Raw genomic sequence first — 16,074 nt, 5'->3', positions numbered from 1 at the left:
GCAAACACCATGCAGCACTGCTCTAAGAAGCTTCACATATGGAATTCATCTAGTTTTCACAACAATCCTATGAAGTTCCATCCCCATTTAAAAGAGGAGAAGACTGAGGCACAGTCACTCAGTTGTGCCAATAGGAGCTTGGAGTTCTGGCTCCTGGGTCTGTGTTGGGTCTCTCCATTCTTCACTGTCCTGTATTGCGTTGGTTCCTCTTTTGACAATTTCATAGGTGAGATGCTAATTCTGAAAATTTTTAAGATTTTAAGCCACATTTAAAAGAAGTTTGATTGGCTAAATTTGAGCTCTGTGCAATTAAAGAATTATCAGTGGATTTTACTTTTCCAGGCTTAGTTTATTATTAATGGACACAATTGAAATATGCCTATATTTTGAAATCCAAGCCCCAAAACTATAAAAATTAAATCCACTAATATTTTTGAAGTTCAACATTTACATTAGTAAAACAAGGAAACATAAGTTTCTCAGCAAAATGGCCAGTTTCCAAGAACAAATAATTTTATTAGTGGGGAAAATTGGCCTTTTGGGTCACTCAACTTTAGCTCTTCAAGGAAGAACAACTATATAAAATTGGCTTTATGTTCTGATGTTGAACAGCTGGGCTTATAGCACATTTAAAACCAATGTTTAAAAATAACCCCATACAGTGAGAACTGATGCAATTCTAAGGGGGAAGAAACCTTGGGGAGTGTCTGGTTTCCTCTGAGCTTGGAACAGATAGGCAGATCTCCTCTGCTCTGGTTGATTCTCTTGCATTAGGACATTACATCTATCCCACGAGGGAAAGTGGTTCACTGGAAATGTTTGGGCAATCACGGATTCTTCCAGGTGCCTGTCCCATAATTATTTTCCTACAGTGAGGGTTTTCTTCCAACTGTGCAGAGATGAGAGAAGTCTGGACTTGTTTGGGACTATGATCTTATCAGTTCTCAGATATTTTTAGGGTATCTACCTAAGCCTAGCCCTTCAGAAGCCTTACATGTTGATTTACTACTTGTTAAGTTTTAGGATGTTCAAATAGGAAGTACTTGAAACATGGATGTGGAATTTACTCTTTATACCTGATGTCTTCTAACTCAGGTTAACATGCATTCTGATGAGAATAATTAAAAGTGAGTTGGTTAAACATTCTCAGAAGGGTATTTGTTTATTAGGCACTAGATGTGTGTGAACACACAGATATATTGCTCTTTCTATTCCTCTCTCTCGCTCACACACATATTCACTTACAAGTTCAGACCATCGTGAACTTTTGTTATTTTCTTGCTGTTGCCTTTCAGCCCTAATAAAACAGTTTATTTCATAGAATTTTTCTGGAATCAGTGTTGAGGTGGGAATTGACTTGAACATGAATCATGATAATGTATCTTACTGTTTACCTAGCAAAGAAGATTATTAAGATGAATGGCGAGGAGCCAGCTACCCTCTTTATTCATCACAGACTCGTTCAGCCCTGTTATTTCTCATGCTGAGAGATTTATTGGTAATTATTGCAGCAGATAAGCCGTCTTGAAGGGAGCAAAAACTTTCAAGGATTGAGGTGTTTCTGTACCAGAGGGATCTATGATATGTTGTTAACTCTGATAATGAATTATGTGGAAGAAGCACAGAAGACTCATAAGCATTTAGAAAAACAGTAATCAGTATATGCTGATTATCTCAATCAGAGTATACGTGTTCTTTGCACAACATATTTCCAGGTGATTTACACTATATTTTCATGTTTCACATTGGGGAAAAAGTATATTGTGGGTGGTGGGGGTGTATATTAATATATCTTAACAAAGTGTGTTTGGGCTTGGTTTTTGTATGTTTGTTTTTTTTACCTAATAAACCTATTGCATATATACACAACACTCATACTTGCCGCTTTCAAAATAAATTTTATTTTGATTTCTCCAACCAGTCCAAAATTTGAAAAAGTCAACATTGAAACTCTGCGTTTAGGAGAGGTTTTTTGTTTTTTGTTTTAATCATTGATGTGAAATCAATAAGTAGATAATGGAGATGCGTTCTTTTTCTTTTTTAATTAAAGTTTATTGGGGTGACAATTGTTAGTAAAGTTACATAGATTTCACATGTACAATTCTGTAATACATTATCTATAAATCTCGTTGTGTGTTCACCACCCAGAGTCAGTTCTCCTTCCATCACCATATATTTGATCCCCTTTACCCTCATCTCCCACCCCCTACCCCCTTTACCCTCTGGTAACCACTAAACTATTGTCTGTGTCTATGAGTTTTTGTTTCTCATTTGTTTGTCTTGTTCTTTTGTTGTTTTTGGTTTATATACCACATATCAATGAAGATGAGAAGTCAACTGTCCACTATAGTCATTCATCAGAAATCTGGCTTAGAATCAAAACATAGACCGTTCCATCTCCAAACTCATCTCTACAGCAGATCTGCAGAGACCTTGTTGGTATTCTTGGCTTATTCCATAAATGTTCAATTAATAGAAGTCAATTAATGATTTATTATTTAAAACTAATATTCAAGCTGGGAACTTGGTGTGTAATTTCTGCAGGCCACAATAAAAGATTTGTGACAAGATACTGTTGTGTTGGGAAAGAAAGGAAAGGATCAAATGTTTCAGAAAAATTAATAGGATAAGTTACTTGGCTCCCAGTTTGAGAATAAAAAATAATTTCGTAAGCTTTTTCTCTGTCTCTCTCCTTCTTTGTGTCCTTAAAAATCAATGATCAGAGAGTGAGACACAGAGCAAGAGGACTCCTCAGAAGTCTTCCACCAGCAATTTGGCAATTTTATCAATTGCCAAAATGGTGAAAGGTGTGTATGCTTTTCACAACAACTAAACCTGACACTGGGAAACAGAGACCAGAGAATGAGCCAGTGTTTGCATATTTCAGAACTGAAGTGGTGTCCTGGCTGAATATTCACCTTCTTTGTAGTCAGGAAGCAGCCTGCTTGGGGAAGTGACCAGTTGATTGTTCTCTTTTGAAGCCTACATGAGAATTTATTGGAAAGGCAATGGGTGAAATCCACACTATCTGAAAAGCCTACATGGTGGGTTCCAAAGACCCAGCTGGTGTGTCATTTTCCCATGGTTTGATCATTTCTTATCACTTCCTCTACATATAGAAATTTTCAGAAAATTTTGCTGCTTCCAGCCTGCGCAACCATGAGAAGGCCTTCCTGTCATCACTGAATACTGGTCTGAGTACCTGAGAATTCTAATCTCAGATTTGCCACTAACTCACTGTGACACTGAGCAAGCCCTGGAGTGTCCTTGGCTTTGTTTCCTCAACTGTGAAATGAGGAGCTGACACTAGATAAAATGTAAATTCTGTTCTTGCTCTGAGCTTTTAGGATTCCTACATTATCATCCAAAGTCCCCATAAAATGGTCCCAACTAGCTTTCCAACTTTATCTCACCTGCTCTGCCAAACTGGCCTGCTCAACTTGCCCCAAGCACATCACCCATCTCTCTGTCCCTGAACCTTTTATTCCACTGCTCTCTGAGCCTGGGCAGTCTTCTCTTTCTTTCTCAACTTTTCTGACTCCTGTCATTAGAACAACACTCAGGGACCCAATCCCACCTTGACTGCCAACAGAGCCGCCACTGACTGTTTCATATATTTATGAAAAAGAAAAGAAAAAGAAAAAGATTCAAGACCAAAACTTAGTCTGAAATTCACTGATTGCAATGATCATGGACAAGCACAGGCTGTTGGTTCTCTCCCTGGAACTCTGCCCAAAAAGCCAGAAGATACTTGATGGTTCCCAGAATCAAATGCAAAAATTGTGAGCAACCTTTGGGAAAAGAGAAAGAGACAGGTCCCAGGTGTAATGAAAATCTTAGAATGGTAGAGCCCTTGGTATTGGAGAAGCTTTTGAGTTATATCCTCCAGCCCCCCTTTTTCCAACATTACTTATTACTTTTTCTCCAGCATTAGTTATACTTTTCTGGGGAGATGAGAGTAATAAAAACAGCAGCAGCAGCTTAGAACAAGTCAAAGGTGAGAGGATAACATTAAGGAAGTCCCAGAGCCCGGTTGGGGTAAGGAGTGAATGAGTTACAACAGATGGAAAGATCAGGAGGCTTTGCACATTCCTTTGCCCTCTCTCCTGGCTGCCACCCATGGGGTAGTCACTGTATTCCATAGAGCAGATCTTGGAAGACAGAAATGGCCAAGATGCAGGTTTACTTGTGGTCAATAGGAGGGAGGGTTGTTGAAGTCATATTGTAAAACCAGAAAATCCTTCCAAACCCCTACCCTTACCACTCATTCCTAAATTTAGGAAGAGGCACAAATATAGGACCCTGGCTTATTTTTTTAAAAAATCAGCTTTATTGAGGTATAGTTTATATAAAATATAATTAACTGAAATTTTGACAACTGGCACATCTGTGTAACCACCAATACAATCAAGATATAGAACAATTCCATCACCTCAAAAAGTTCATTAGTAACAAGAAAAATCTCAAATCAACAGTCTATCTTTATATCTAAGGGAAATGGAAAAAGACAGCAAAATAAGCCCAAAGGAAGTACAAAGAAAATAAATAATAAAGATCAGAGCAGAAATAAATGAAATAGAGACCAAAAAATACAATACAAAAAATCAGTGAATCCAAGAGCTGTTTTTTTGAAAAGATAGACAAAATAAAAAAACCCTTAGCCAGACTCAAAAGGAAAAGAGTGAGAGGTCTCAAATTAATAAAATCAGAAATTAAAGAGGAGAAGTGACAAAAGATACCACAGAAATACAGAAAATTTCAAGAAAATACTATGAGCAACAATATGCCAACAAAGTAGACAATCTGGAAGAAATAGATAAATTTCTAGAAGCATACAATCTTCCAAGACTAAATCAAGAAGAAATAGAAACTCTGAATAGACCGATTGCTACCAAAGAAATTGAATCAGTAATCAATAAGCTCCCAAGAAGCAAAAGTCCTGGACTGGATGGCTTCACAAGTGAATTTTATAAAGCATTCAAAAAAGAATTAACATCTATTCTCCTCAAACTATTCCAAAAAATCCAGAAAGAGGGAAGGCCCCCAAGCACATTTTACAAGGCCACTATTACTCTGATCCCAAAACCAGACAAAGACATCACAAAAAAAGAAAACTATAGGCCGATATCCCTAATGAACATATATGCAAAAATCCTCAACAAAGTACTAGCAAACCAGATTTAGCAATACATTTAAAAGATCATACATCACAATCAAGTGGGATTCATTCCTAGTATGCAAGGTTGGTTCAATATCCACAAATCAATTAACGTGATATACCACATTAACAAAATGAAAAATAAAAATCATATGGTCATATCAATAGATGTAGAAAAAGCAGCCATTTATGATAAAATCTCTTAGCAAAGTGGGAATAGAGAGATCATATCTCAACATAATAAAGGACATATGTGATAAACTCACAGCTAATATCATACTTAATGGGAAAAAACTAAAACCTTTCCCCTTAAAATCAGGACAAAGACAAAGTTGCCCACTTTCACCACTTTTATGTAACATAGTTCTGGAAGTTCTAGCCACAGCAATCAGACAAGAAAAAGAAATAAAAGGCATCCAAATTGGAAAGGAGGAAGTAAAACTGTCATTATATGCAGATGACATGATACTATACATAGAGAACCCCAAAAACTCCACCAAAAACGATTAGAACTGACAAATGAATTTAGCAAACTAGCAGCATACAAAATTAATATTCAGAAATCAGTTGCATTTATATACACCAATAATAACCTATCAAAAGGAGAAATCAAGAAAACAATCCCATTTACAATTGCTTCAAAAACAATAAAATATTTTGGAATAAATTTAGCCAAAGAAGTGAAAGACCTGTACTCAGAAAATTATAAGACACTGAAGAGAGAAATGAAAGAAGATACGAATAAATGGCAACACATATCATGTTCATGGATAGGAACAATTAATATAGCTAAAATGTCCATACTACCTACGGCAATATATAGATTCAACGCAATTCCTATCAAACTATCAATGACATTTTTCTCAGAAATAGAACACATAATCCTAAAATTTATATGGAACCATAAAAGACCCCAAATAGCCATAGCAATCTTGAGAAATAAGAACAAAGTGGGAGGTATCGCAATACCCGACATCAAATCATACTACAAGACTATACTAATCAGAACAGCATGGTCCTGGCATAAAAACAGACACATAGAACAATGGAAGAGAATAGGGAGCCCAGAAATAAATCCATTCCTATATGGTCATTTAATCTATGACAATGGAAGCAAGACTTTACATTGGTGTAAAGACTGTCTATTTAATAAATGGTGCAAAAAAATGAAACTGGATGACCTCCTTATGCCATATATGAGAACAAATTCAAAATGGATTAAAAACTTAAACGAAAGACCCAAAGCCATAAAACTCCTAGAAGAAAATATAGGGAGTAAATTTGCAGACATTAACCTGAGTAATATTTTTATTGATATATCCTCTCAGGCAAGTGAAGTAATAGAAAAAATAAACATATGGGATTACATCAAACTAAAAAGTTTTTTCACAGCAAAGGAAACCATTAAAAGGCAAACAAAAAGGCAGCCTACTGAATGAAAGAAAATATTTGTCAATAATACATCTAATAAGTAAGGGGTTAATGTATAAAATTTATAAAACAGTAATTGAACTCAACATCAAAAATACAAACAACCCAATTAAAAAATGGGCAGAGGACATGTAGAGACATTTCTCTAAAGAGGATATACAGATGGCCAACAGACATTTGGAAAAACGTTCAACCTCACTAATCATTAGAGAAATGCAAATAAAAACCACAACGAGATACCACCTCATTCTGGTCAGAATGGCTATGATCAATAAATCAACAAACAACTGCTGGCGAGATTGTGGAGAAAAGGGAATCTTTGTGCACTGTTGGTGGGATTGCAGATTGGCGCAGCCACTAGGGAAATCAGTAAGGAGGTATCTCAAAAAACTGGAAATGACCCAGCAGTTCCACTCTTACGTATCTATCCAAAGAAATCCAAGATGCCAAGTTGAAAAAATATATGTACCCCTATGTTTACTGCAACACTATTCACAATAGCCAAGACTTGGAAACAACCGAAATGCCCATCGGTAGATGACTGGATTAGGAAACTGTGGTACATTTATACAATGGAGTATTACTCAGCTATAAAGAAGAATTAAATCTTACCATTTGCAACAATATGGATGGACCTAGAGAACATTTTGTTAAGTGAAATAAGTCAGTCGGAGAAAGACAAATACCATATGATCTCATTTATATGTGGAATCTAAAGAACTGAATAAATGAGCACAGTAATCAGAAATAGTCTCAGAGATGTAGAGGAAAAGCTGATGGTTGCTAGATGGGAGTGGGGTGGGGATGAGGGAGAAGGGGAGGGAATTAGAAAGCATAAATTGGTAACTACAATTTTACCATGGGGTATGAAAGACAGTTTGAGGAATACAATCAATAATGTTTTAAATATTTTGTAGGGTCTCAGATGGGCCCACGTCTTATGAGGGAGACCACTTCATGGATGGTTCAGATGCCTGTCCACTGCACTGTACACCTGAAGCTGAAGCTGAATAATATTTTATGTGAACTATAATTATATATATATATATATAGTCATGGGATGTGGAGTACAGCATAGGGAATAGAACCAATGGAATTGTAATAGATATATATGATGTCAGAGTGGCAATAGAGTGGGGGAGGGAGGTTAGCACTTTGTGAGGGGTGAAATGTCTAACTATTACATTGTTTTGTACACCTGAAACTAATAAAAAAGAAAAAGCTCATTAGTGATCCTTCACAGAATTCCCCTCCCTTGCCCCCCATTTTCTCCCACACTCACCCCAAGGTTAGATCTGCTGTACACCATTTTAGCTCTGCCTTTCTACAATTCTATAATTTTGTATAAATAAAATTACATGGTATGTAGTCTTTTGGTCTGGCTTCTTTCACTGAGCATAATACTTAAAATTTCTTCATGTCATTGAGTGCATCAGTAGTTTGTTCTTTTTTATTGTTGAGGAGTATTATGTTGTATGGATACATTCAAGTTTGCTTAGTCATTTACTAGTTGACAGACTTTGGCATTGCTTAGTAGTTTTGGCTATTACAAAGTTGTTATAAGGACTTATGTACATTGTTTTTCCTTTTTCTTGGGTAATACCTAGGAGCCAACATTGGGTCATATGGAAAATATAGGTTTAGCTTTATTTAAAAAATTAAAACTTCCCAAACTGTTTCTAAAAGGCTGTACTATTTTGCCATCTCAGGAGCAATGTTTGAGGGCAAAGTTTGAGAGTTCCAGTTGCTCTATGCTGTAGCCAGCACTTGGTATGATCAGTTTTGTTTGTTTGTTTGCTTAAATTTAGACATTCTAATAGTGTGTAATATTTTAATTTGTATTTCTCTAGTGACTAATGAACTAATGTTGAGTATCTTTTTATGTTTTTGTCATTGTATATTGTGTTTGAAGTGACTCTTCAAATATTTTTCTTCTTTTTTCAATTGTGTTGTATGTCTTATTATTGAGTTGCAAGAATTCGTTATATATTCTGAACGCTAGTATTTTATTATGTATAAGTTCTCAACAGCGTCTTTCAAAGATCCAAGATTTTTATTTTGATGAAGTCCAATTTACTATTTTTTTTTATGTTGGTGCTTTTTTGGGGGGAGGGTCATATCAAAGAATTTTCTGCCTAATTCAGGATTGCAAAGATTTTCTTCTGGAAACTTTATAGTTTTAGATTGTACATCTAGTTATGTGATCCACTTTGAGTTAATTTTTTTTATATGGTGTAAGCATCAAGGTACATATTTTTCCATATGGATATCCAGCTATTCTAGCACCATTTGTTGAAAAGACTATTCTCTCCCTATTGAAATGCTCCCTACTGAAATGCAGTACTGCCAAAAAGTAGCTCACAATATATGTGTGGTCTATTTTTGAACTCTTTATTCTGTTCCACTGATCTACGAGGTCTGACAATTAAGCTCACGAACTTGCCACCATGCGCTTACATTGGCAGCAGTGTACAAACAACTCGGTAAGGTTTCATAACCTCAGTATATCAGTGTCTCACAGTTGTGTTCGTGTTGACATGTGGTGGTATCTTGCTGAGTGACATTCATTATTGTCGTTGTGTGTTTTTGTGTGCCATTGTGAGAATGTCTGTGCTTGAATTAGAGCAAAAAATAAACATTAAATTTCTTGTTAAACTTGGCAAGAGTGGAAGTGAAATCAGGGACATGTTAGTCCAAGTTTGTGAGAATAATGCCATGAAGAAAATGGCAGTGTATAAATGGATTAAACATTTCTCTGAGGGGAGAGAACGTGTCACTGACGAAGAGAGGTCAGGGAAGACAGTAATGAGCAGAACTGATGAAAAAAATTGCAAAAATTTTTTGAATTGTGTGTCAAAATCATCAGCTGACTATGAGAAGATACCAGACCAAGAAACATCAATAAAGAAACAGTTAGGGAAATCTTAACTGAAAATCTTGACATGAGAAAGGTGTGTGCAAAAACAGTCCTGAAGGAACTAACTGATGAACAAAAGTAGAGGAGAGTCAAACTTTGCCAAGGCCTTTTGGAGTGGCAAGACAATGTTTTGGGCCATGGTATCATTGGTGATGAAACATGGGTGTACAATACAACCCTGAAACAAAGCATCAAAGTGCACAATGGAAGTCAGCCAATTCTCCACGACCAAAAAATTCCATCAGCTCAAATCAAGAGTCAAAAAAATGTTGCTAACCTTTTTTGATAACAGAGGAATTATTTATTACGAATTTGTATCAGTTGGACAAACAGTTAACCAAGTTTATTATTTGGAAGTGCTGAAAGGCTGCATGAAAAAGTTAGACAAAAACGACCTAAAACTTTCGCCAACGATTCATGGCTTTTGCATTACGACAATGCACCAGCTCACACGGCATTGTCTGTGAGGGATTTTTTAGCCAGTAAACAAATAAATGTATTGAGACACCCTCCTTACTCACCTGATCTGGCCCCTAAAGACTTTCTTTACCCAAAGATATAGGAAATATTGAAAGGAAGACATTTTGATGACATTCAGGACATCAGGGGTAATACGACAACAGGTCTGATGGTCATTCCAGAAAAATGGCCATTCCAGAATAATTGCTTTGAAATGTGGACTAGGTGCTGGCATCAGTGCATAGCTTCCCAAGGGGATTATTTTGAAGGTGACTGCAGTGATATTCAGCAATGAGGTATGTTAGCACTTTTTCTAGGATGAGTTCACGAACATAATTGTCACACCTTGTATATGTCTATCCTTATACAATTACTACACTGTCTTGATTATTGTAGCTTTGTAGTAACTCTTAAAACTGGGCAGTATAAGTCCCCCAACTTAGTTTTTTTCTCAAAATTGTTTTGACTATTGTATATTTTTTTATTTTTCATATATATTTTAGAAATAGATTGCTAATTTCTACCAAAAGTTTTTGCTGGACTTTTGATTGAAATTATATTGAATCTATATATTGATTAGGGGAGAATTAATATAATATCAACAGTGAAGTCTTCCTATGGGTAAACATGTTGTATTTGCCCATTTAAATTATATCTTTAATATCTCTCAATAGTATTTTGTAGATTTCAGTGTCCAAGTTTTTAAGATCTTATGTCAGATTTATCCCTAAATATTCCAAGTTTTTGGATGCTACTAGAAAAGTTTTCTAAGAACGTCAGTTTCTAATTTATTGTTGCTAGAAGATAGAAATGCAGGCAAATAACCATAAAGGCCTTACTTACAGTGTTTGAAATGACTAAAGTAATAAACCACATAAGGTTTGAAACATGCATTTCCAATGATAATATTGTCCTCAAAGGGGCAGAAAAATATTACTCTTTTAATATTTAAAGCATAGATATGTACATACATATGCCAGTATATAAAAAGGTATCAGGGATTTTAAAAAATGTTTTAAAAGGGTTCCTTTGGGGGAAAATAATGATAAAAGTATTTGAGAAGCCCTGGTTTAGAATGTTGTTCATAGTTTCTGGGATGTATGATATTAAAAATATACAAATATTGTGCTGAGTATTTGGCACATAACCTCGCTAAATTTCTTATGTATTGATCAGATTCTAGCATGGGAAATTAGTCTTATTGACTTATAACTCAAGACTACATTATTTCGAGTCTTTTAATCAAGATGGCAGAGTAGGTTAATGCTGTGCTTGCATCCTCTCATGACCATGTAAATATTACAACTAAACTACAGAACAATCATCATTGAGAACTGCCTGGAGACTAGCTGAACAGAAGTCCTATAACTAAGTATATACAGAAGAAGCCATGTGGAGACTGGTAGGAGGGAAGGAGATGCAGAACAGGATGGTCTTACACCCACATGTGGCAATTAAAAATCAGGAGAGATAAATCAGCTGCAGAGGAGCCCCTGAGGGACTTCTTTAAGAAGAAGAAAAAGAAAAAAGATTAAAAATATGAATAATAAAGTGACAATAACTACGCATCTATGAACAATTACTTTAAATGTAAATAGATTAAATGCTCCAATCAAAAGACATAGCGTGGCTGAATGGATAAGAAAACAAGACCCTTACAAATACTGCCTACAAGACACTCATTTCAGATCAAAAGACACACACAGACTGAAAGCAAAGAGATGGGAAAAGATATTTCATGAAAATGGAAAGAACAACAACAAAAAAAGCAATCTGGGATAGCAATACTTATATCAGACAAAATGGACTTTAGAACAAAGACTACAAGAGACAGAGAAAAAATTTCATTTCTGGGTATTTACCCGAAGAAACCTAAAACACTGCTTTAGAGGGACATGTGCATCCATATGTTCATTGCAGCATTATTTACAACAGCTAAGAGATGGAGGCAACCTCGGTGTCCACCAGCGGAGGGATGGATAAAGAAGAGGTGGTACATATATACAATGGAATATTACTCAGCCATAAAAAGGAACAAAATTTTGCCATCTGCAACAACATGGATGGACCTAGAAGGTATTGTGATGAATGGAGCAAGTCATACAAAGAAAGACAAATACCATATGATTTCACTTATATGTGGAATCTAAAGAATAAAATAAATGAACAAACAAAAAAGAAACAAACTTATAAATACAAAGAACAAACTGATTGTTGCCAGATGGGTGGGGAGCTGGGGGGATGGGTAAAAAATGTGAAGAAATTAAGAAGTATAAATTGGTAGTTACAAAATAGTCATGGAGATGTAAAGTACTACATAAGGAATATAGTCTATAATATTGTAATAACAATGCATGGTATTGGATGAGTACTGGATTTATCAGGGTGATCACCTCATTAGTTATGTAAATTTCTAATCACTATGTTGTATAACTAAAACTAATATAATATTGTATTACATCAACTGTAATTGAAAAACAAAAAAATATTTTTAAAAGACTATATTATTTCAAGAAAGATTAATTAGTACAAATTATAAACACATTTAAAATATTGAACAGCAAGAATTTTAGGTTGACAAGTGCTGAGTTTTGTTGTGTTCCTTTAAAGAGTGTTGGTCTGTTTTGACTTGCAGTGGAGTTACTTGCAGATCAGGTTGATTCTTTAGAGGCTTGTTTTTCAGGTGTGTCAGGATATATCCAGAGCTGGCCTTTATTTTAGGTCTAACTTAGCCTCACTACTGACGTGTGGCCCTTGTAAGGACTCTATTCAATACCCTCTGTAATATGAGGTTTCTTCCCAGCCCTGTAAGAATTCCAGGAATTATGCAGCTTATTGTTTTTCAGAGGTTTTTTCCCTGGTGTCATGGAGTTTCTTCTCACACATGCTCAGCTCACTATTCAGACTTCAGAGAGCTCCTCAGCCCTCTAGAGCTCTTGCTCCATGCAGCTACCTCTTCTCCAGTCATCTGTCCAATCAATCTAGCTGCCTCTGCCTTTTCAAACTGTGATGTTTATCTCCACTTAGTGAGACTGCTGGGCTTTCTTGGCCCCCGCTCCCTGTACGCTAACCTAGAAACTGCATGCAGGCCATAAGCTGGTACAATTTTAGAGCCCACTACATTTGTTTTCCTTCTCTATAAGGTCACAGTCTTGTGCTGCCTATTGTCCAATGCCTGAAAACACTTGTTTAATATGTTTTATTTTCCAGTTTTCTAATTATTTATGGTAGGAGAGCAATTACTAGTTTTGACAGAACCCAGGAAATGAGTTCAGAGGAAAAAATAATTAAAGATTTAAAGAATGCAAATACCACAAAGTAATACAATAAACTGAACAAATTATACCAGATAAGAATTAATAGACCAAACAATTTAAATAAGCTTATACGTATCTTTAAGTAGCTAAGAAGTAATTATAATATTCAAATCATGATAATGGAACAATGAGAACTACCTGAAGTTACTGGGTTTAAAAAGTAAAATACTCAACTGCTTCCAGAAGTGTTGTAGACTAGACATGTTGGGCAACTCCCCATGGAAAACATCGTGAAGCTGAATAAATTTTTAAATGTTTTAAAATACAATACTGAATCCATAAGCAAATAAGTCTAGCCCATATTGCCCCCTCCCTCAACAAAAAAGAATTGAAACAAGTGTAGTCAATAAATGTAGAAACGAAGGCTGCCCTCATTAGGATATAGGTTCCATTAGTTAGGGCTTCCTAATTGTTTTATTTCTGATGGAGCACAAGCCCTGGAACAAAGCCTAGAACAGAATAAGTGCTGAGTACATATATGTTCAACAAATGGGTAAGTGTATGAATGAATGTTCTAGGGCAAATGGTGTTCCCAAGAACCTACAACTTGAGTATTACTTGCTTGTCATACATAGAGTGTAGAACTACATCTGGGGTACTGGAAAGGTTGGAGGACTACTGGACCTCTTCCTATGAAGGTAGAGCTCGCAAAGTGGCCACATTTTTAGTGAAAGTGTTGGCTTAAAAAAAAAAAATCCACTTGCCCAAGATGAAGGAATCATTCAGAAAAGACATTGGTCTCCAGCACGATGCCAAGAGGAAAAAAAGCCCATCAATAATCCCCTGAGAATTTGCAACTACTGGCATTTCCTCAATTGAATCTGGTCTTGAATTTATACTTCCAGAGAAATGGAAGAGAAATGTTAATGTATAAATAAATTACAATATTTCCAAGTGTAGCAGGATCAAACACAATATTTTTTTGGGGTGGTAACCATCCCAGATCTAGGCCCCTCAGTTCTCTTACAGATAAATTTCAGTCAAATCAGAGCTCGCAATTAAAAAATATATAGATATAACAAACTCATGAGGAAGCAAGCTTCCCTAAATGAGAATCAGAGAGAATGACCAAAAATAGATTTAGACTCCAAAAGCTTCAGACACTTAGATTATCTGAAACAAAGTATAAAACAACTATAAACATCTATTTAAAAATAAAACATCGGATCAAAATATGAGTAAGAAAAAATAGACTATTAAATAGTCAGATTTGAGAAAGAAGCAAATAGAACTTCTAAAAATGAAAGGAAAATACTTAAAATTTAGTATTTTATATGCAGATAAACCATTCTTTAAATATAAGAATGAAATATATTCTCAATCATACAAATCTTCATAATTTTGAACATACAATAAAAGTATTCTCTAAAGAACTACTTCAGCAAAGAAAAGAAATAAATCCAGGAGGAAGCAATGAGATATAGAAAGAAAAGATAAGTAAATAACTTAGAAAAATCCTATTGTTTTGGAAATATTTGTTTAAATAAAATATATTATTAGAATGAGTTTCACCTGAAGTTTTTGTTTGTTTGTGTTGATTTTTAATGTGGCTACTAGAAAATGCAATAGGGCAAGAAACTTTAGTTTAAGGTTTAAAATGGAAAAGACAAAACTATCACTATTTCCTGATGATCTTTATAAAAAATCTACCAGTTTCAATAGACAAACAATTCTCACATTTAGAAAGTTCAGTAAGGTAGTTGGATACAAGATCAATTAACACATACACTTATACCAGAAATAACCATCTAGAAAATTTACTGGAAAATAAGATACACTTTATAACAGCAAAACAAATGAGAAAATACCTAGAAATTAACCTAGTGAAGAAGGTTAAAAACAAACTTTATGAAAAAATATTTTAAACTTCATTATACATGAAGAGTTATAGCAAATCCAGACAACAGATTATGATGGTTTTAACCTAGGTGGTAGTGTTGGCAAGTAGTTTAATTCTGGACATATTTTGATGATATAAGCCAACAGAATTTCTTGATGAATTGGATGTGAAGTTTGAAAGGGGAAAAAAGAATTAATAAAAGATCTAAAATTTTTGTTCTGAACAACAGAAAGAATGCAATTGTCTTTTAGAGGGAAGACTACGTGGAGTTGATTTGGAAGGAAAGATTGAAAGCTTGTTCACAGACATGTTAAGTTTGAGATATCTGTTGGACATCCAAGTGGAGATATTGAAGATAAGTTAATATAAGAATCTGGACTTCAGGAAAAAGGTACAAGCTAGAGATAAATACTAGGACGTCATTAATGAATAAATGGTATTAGAGCCATGAGACTGGTTGAGCTCAAAGTGGGAGTGAATATAGGTAAAAAAGTGGTCCCTGGATTGAGCCTTGGAGCATTCCAGGATGGCAAGAGAGGAAGAAAACAAGGACAGACAACATCAAGTGAAAATGTTTCCTGGAGGAGGGTGATATCAACCATTTTAAATTATAGGTCGAGCAAAATAAGGACTGAAAATTGGTCATTGGATATATGAATATGGAAGTCATTAGTAAATTGAAAAGAAATAATTTACATTAACAAATTCTATCAGCTCCACTTTTAAAACGTATTTGGTTGGGGCAAAATCATATTTGGAGTGGGCTTGGGGGAACATGAAAGGAGAGGAACTGGAGAGAGTGAGTATAGACAATGCTTTAGAGGAGTTTTCCTGTAAAGGAAGAGAAGTGAGGTATTAGTAAGGCAAAGGAAAATCAAGATAGGATGCTGTTGTTTTCTAGTAGATTACAAAGGAGAACTAATAATATGCTGGTACTATAATGAGTTAGATC

The sequence above is a fragment of the Rhinolophus ferrumequinum genome, chromosome 9 (assembly GCF_004115265.2).
Source record: "Rhinolophus ferrumequinum isolate MPI-CBG mRhiFer1 chromosome 9, mRhiFer1_v1.p, whole genome shotgun sequence".
Lineage (NCBI taxonomy): Eukaryota > Metazoa > Chordata > Mammalia > Chiroptera > Rhinolophidae > Rhinolophus > Rhinolophus ferrumequinum.
The sequence above is the reverse complement of the archived record's forward strand: the minus strand, read 5'-3'. Positions refer to the sequence as shown.